Source organism: Pyrus communis, chromosome 13, assembly GCF_963583255.1.
Source record: "Pyrus communis chromosome 13, drPyrComm1.1, whole genome shotgun sequence".
NCBI lineage: Eukaryota > Viridiplantae > Streptophyta > Magnoliopsida > Rosales > Rosaceae > Pyrus > Pyrus communis.
Genome location: NC_084815.1, coordinates 104,972 through 110,971, shown reverse-complemented (window position 1 = coordinate 110,971; position 6,000 = coordinate 104,972).

Sequence of the window (6,000 nt, the reverse complement as noted above, 5' to 3'; positions counted from 1 at the left end):
CTGCGTCGAGGTCGACCGATTATCTATCCAAGTCTCGGTCGAGAAAGGTTTTCGAACCTTTGTTGGCAGAGGTCACCTTGCTAGCCTTCTCGGCATAGTTAGGTGTTACGAATTACATTGCTCGGCGTACTGGTCGCCGAGTGGTTTTATGATTGGATACTCACAAGTGAGTTTCAGGGTTCGGCATTCTGACGGCCGAACTACGTTTACCATCAAGACATACATCACGTTCGAGTACCTGTGCCCATACAGTTTGGTCTCGATTCGACGTGCTTATACTCTCACGAATATAATCACAGTGACCGAATCGGGCTCGGACGATCTGTGAACTCCGCAGAATTAGCAGCCTTGTCTTCAGGCTGTAGAACCCAGAGACCGAAAGTGTTCCTTCCTCGGTCGCAATCGTAAGATAGAGAAGTCAGCGACGCGGTCAAAGCTACATCAACAAATTTTACTCCTCGGCCAAGCTCGGCCGACGAGTTGGCACGCCCCGCATTCGACCGAATGACGTAGTTAGCTTATTAGTTACTCGGCCTGCGCGCCACGTAGGTTTTGTAATTTTTAGGGTCAACAAGAGCTCAGAAGTTCACTAAGTTTTCGGATTTGATCTTTGTTTTACTTATCGCTGAAAAGCAGAATCAACTGTTGATGAAGAATCATCAAGCTCGACCTACTAGGGCAACTGCTGTCCCTGAAACACACTATAACACAAACAAGCTCCCAAAACGCCATAATAGGTATGGTAGGGACGGCCAGAAGCCACCCCATCAAAATCAATAGAGACAAAGCCCATCTAAGCGAGGAAACAAAGCCCAGAAACACCCTAACCTCGCTCCCAAGGCCCCAAACTTCAAGAATAAGGGCAAAGCACCTAAAACCATGGATGCATATATGTGTTATCGCTATGGTTCAAGAGACCATTGGTCCCGTGTTTACCGAGCTCCCCAGAAGCTTGTAGCTGAATATCATTCTCGTCGTAAGAAGTTTGAATCAAATTTTATGCAAGTAGATGAACCGGAGAGTACCAAGATGGAGGTTTTTGACTTTTAAGAGGCCATTACCCCTATGGAAGATTAGAATCTTAAACGTTCTATTTTTCTAGTTGAAATTTAGACATTGGAGTCAAATTCCACATAATGGCTGAACCCTTCCTTGTGTTTTTGGTTAATTTTGAACAATTTTTCCTTTATGTTTGGATTATTTTTTGGTGATTTGTTTTGTGGATTTTTAATTAATTACTGTCCTTTGAATACCTAAAATTATTTTGAATGGATATTGATTTTTAGAACTTTTATGCATGTGACCGATTCAAATTAATTTTCATTCAAGTATAAGGGCAAATCACCTAAAACCATGGCTGAACCATGCAAACCGTTTTGTGTGAACGCATCTATTTCACTAACTTTATACCTAAAATGCACATTCGACAACCTTCTTAGGCCCATCCAACCTAATCGAAGGATATAGTAAGACACTATAATGTTGTCCAATGGTACAATTTTGACCTTTGATGAGGCACTTTATTCTCCGCGTTCCAGAAGAATGTTGTTGATTTTTAAGGACATTAAAAATAATAATTATCACGTTGAAATCTACGTAGAAAATGGAGTTGAATTTTTGTGCATAACTTCCTATGAATATGGCCAGAAGCGTATTCTAGATGAAGTGTATCCCGAGTGGTCTGTTTACTATGGCCATATGCCCTATAGAAAGCCACTATGTTGCCAGCCCTACCTCTGGGACCACACACAAAATTACACTTTGGCATGATCGTTCGGGACACCCTGGATGAACAGCTATGCGCTGTATCCTTGAATCAACACATGGGCATCCATTAACCCGAAGTTTAGGTTCGATTCAAGGAATCGCATGTCAAAAAGGTTCCATGGGAAACCTTATTATTAAGCCTTCTTATATTTTTCTACAAAGGATTTAGGGGGACATTTGTGGACCGATTCACCCTCTATGCGGACCATTTAGATATTTTATGGTTTTGGTTGGCGTTTCCACATGTTGGTCACCTGTGTGCTTGTTGTCCACAAGGAACGCTGCATTCTTTAATCTATTGGCTCATGTTATCAAGCTTATGGCTTACCACCTTGATTGCCTATCAAATCTATTCGATTAGATAATGCTGGAGAATTCACATTTAAAACTTTTGATGACTATTGCATGTCAGTTGGGGTTGAAGTTGAACATCATGTACCCTATGTTCACCCCCAGAACGACTTGGCAGAGGCATTCATTAAGTGCTTACAAATGATTACTCGATCGTTGGTCATACGTTCCAAGCTTCCAATCGCTGCTTAGGGCCATGCAATATTGCACGCAGCCATGATGGTCCGCCTGAGGCTGTTGCGACCCAACCATATAGAGCCATTCAGTTGGCTACTAGATACAAACTCTACAAATAGCATCTGTGTATTTCTGGTTGTGCGGTCTATGTGCTAATTTTACTGTCCTTAAGTACAAAAACAGGGCCTCAGTGAAAGATGAGAATCCATGTCGGATATGATTCTCTTTCGATTATTCATTACTTAGTACCTTTGACAGACGATCTGTTTACAACTCGTTTTGCGGATTGTCATATGTTTTCACCGATCTAACTCGAGTGACAAGATCACATATTTTAGCTGCGAATGTGCCTGCAAAAATGGATGTACCAAATGTACGACGGACTTCCCTCCTAGACGCCCGGGATGCCAACTTTGGCAATCTACGTATATTAGCGGCTAGCCAATCTTCTGCCTCTACACATAAGCGTGGTAGACCTCTTGGTTCAAAGGATTCACACCCCTGGAAGAGGAAACCCACTGCACAAGCACCTGAAAAACCTACCATGAATCCGACTGTCATTTACTCATTCTATCCAACTTATGAGGAAATTCTAGATTATGAAAGTGTCCTTGAAGAGACGAATCCACATCCCAAAAATTGTGAGATTTCAGTCTATTATGCTAGCTTAGATGATATGTGGTGTAGAAATGAGATGATCGTCGATGATGCATTAACATATGCAGTAGCTACTGAGATCATATTAAACAATAACATTGAACCCTGTTCTGTTGATGAATGTTGATGTAGAACTGATTAGTCAAACTGGAAACAAGTAATCCAAGTCGAACTTGATTTGCTTGCAAAACGTAAGGTGTTTGGACCTGTAGCTTCCACTCCTCCACATGTGAAGCTCGTTGGCTACAAGTGGGTTTTCGTTTAGAAGTGTAATGAGAAGAACGAAATTATGCGTTACAAAGCTTGTCTTGTTGTGCAAGGTTTCTTATAATGCCCCAGGATTGACTATGATGAAACTTATTCATCCGTTATGGATGTGATTACTTTTCATTACCTTATCAGTTTAGTAGTTTCTGAAAAACTGAGTATGCAGTTGATGATTGTAGTAACTACGTATCTCTATGGGAATCTTGATACGGAAAATTATATGAAAGTTCCCGAATGACTTACATTGATTGGATCAAATATTTCCAAACCCCAGAACACATTCTCAACTCGGCTGAAGCGTTCATTATACAATTTGAAGCAATTCGGAAGAATATGGTATAACCATTTGAGTGAGTATTTGACAAGCCAAAGATATGTGAACAACGAACTATGCCCTTGTGTGTTCATTAAAAAGTCATATTCCAGTTTTTTGATAATTGCAGTATCTGTTGATGAATGAACCTTATCGGAACTCCTGAAGAGCTCGCGAGAACTGCTGCGCACCTGAAGTCAGAATTTGAGATGAAAGATCTAGGAAATACTCGATACTATCTCGGTCTCGAGATAGAGCACCGTTCGGATAGAAAACGAGATCCCTTCCATTCGAAGGAGAATGGTGAAGAGATTTTGGAGCCTTAAGTTCCTTATCTAGTTGCGATAGGCGCTTTATTGTACTTAGCTCAATGCACTAGACCCGACATCTCCTTCACTGTTAATCTTTTGGCAAGATACAATAATGCATCAATACGCAGACACTTGACTGGTGTTAAAGACATCTTTCGTTACTTTAAGGGTACTACGGATTTGAGCTTGTTTTATCCTTATGGATCCTTGAGTGATGCCGCATTCTCACCTTATTGGTTATGCTGATGCATGATATTTATCTGATCCGCATAAGGCGCGCTCTTAAACGGGTTATGTTTTTACCGTTGGAGGCACTGCAATATCTTGGAGGTCAACTAAACCATGCTGAAATTCTCGCCTTACATGAAGCAACTTGGGAATGCTTTTGGTTGAGAGCAGTTGTGGGCCATATTCGAAGCTCCTGCAATCTTTACCCCGTCGTTGATGTCCCGACGACGATCTATGAAGATAACGCAGCATGCATCGAACAACTCAAGAAGGGTTACATCAAATGAGACAACACCAAGTACATTGCACTAATGTTCTTCTTCTCACATCAACAATAAGAGCATCAGAAGATTGAAGTCATGCAAATCTGTTCACAAGACAATCTGGCCGACCTATTTACCAAATCACTACTGAAGGCGATGTTTCAGAAGCTTGTTCAAGGAATTGGTATGCGTAAAATTTCTGAGTTGTAACATTGCTAGTTCTATTTGGAATTGTGTCAAACTCAGGGGGAGTATCCTGAAGAATACTTGCTTGATCTTAATGAACTCTTTTTCTATACCATTAGGAGCATTTTTCCCATTGGTTTTTTGCTACCTAACTAGGTTTTAATGAGGCACCCACCTTGGGTTGATCATATCCCTGATGACATCCCGTAAACATTTCATTTTATTTTGCATTTCTCTTGCATTTTACCGTAGACTATGGATTTTATCCCTAATAAGGTTTTTGCCATAGCCATAGGGTTTTTTGTGAGACTTACTTCCTTATGCAAGTTCCTACCTTATTGAGAATAGCGTGTTTCCAGAATCAGTGCTAACAAGTCGACTTCCTCAACCTCTACATGATGCCAAATCGACTTGAGTATTTACACACTTAAAGGGGAGTATTGTAAACTTCTAGTTTAAGTGTGATTGTGTAAATCATAGATTAGATTTGATTCTAGTTATTATTTCTTATATGGATTTGTATTCCTTGGGCATGAAAGATTTCTTCTTTCCCTTATTACTATAAATAAAGGCACTGCGTAGGAGGAATAACGCACACATTCCTCTACACAACCCTACAAATATATATGTCTATTTATTATTTCTCTATGCCGCTGGCCCCTTCCCCTGTCAGTTAATAGAGGCCACAACAATTGTTTTATAACAGCGGAGGAAGGATTGTTGTTCCCTCCTTCTAGGTGTTTCGACGACTTAGCAACAAAATTTCAAATATCTAGTGGCAGATGGGCAGGTGAATTAGAGTTGCCGTATAAGGTTGGGCTGCTAGGGCTCGTATAGCAAGCCTTTAAGGAGCATTTGTTTGGCCTTGTTGAATTTCACTAAAATGGACTAGACTATTTATTAGTGTAATCCCATATTTGTTACGTGCATGAATTAAGTTTAAAGGGATCTAAGGGCACTCGCATCGACTAACTCCCTTGCTAGAACGTCTTAGCAAGACCATCTAAAAACTAAGGGAGTGTTAAGACCTTCGCTTCGCTTCGTCTGCTCGTGTCCTTTCTTTGCTCTTTGTTCTCACGAAGATCGAGAACCACCATCGCTTACACTCGCCAACTCTAAAGAGATAACATTGCCAGACCACCACCACACACTCTCTCTCCTCGCCGTGAACCATGAACGAGACCTCATATTCAAACCTCAATTTGAGAACCCACGAGCTCTGTCGTAAATTTGAGAGATCTTTGGTGATATTCTCAACGTCTCAACTAAAGTGTAGCAGTTCCTCTATTTTTTATTGTTTAATTTTGTTTGGTTGGTAGGAAAACTAAGAGAAGATTGAATCTTTTGTGTTTGTTATGTGCTTGCTGTAGTTTGTTATCAAGCACATGGATTTTCGATTGCAAACCTAGAATTGGGAAACTATGGAGCTTGGTTAAAGTTCGAGATTCTGGTCTCTATTATTTTCCTACATTTTCTTAGT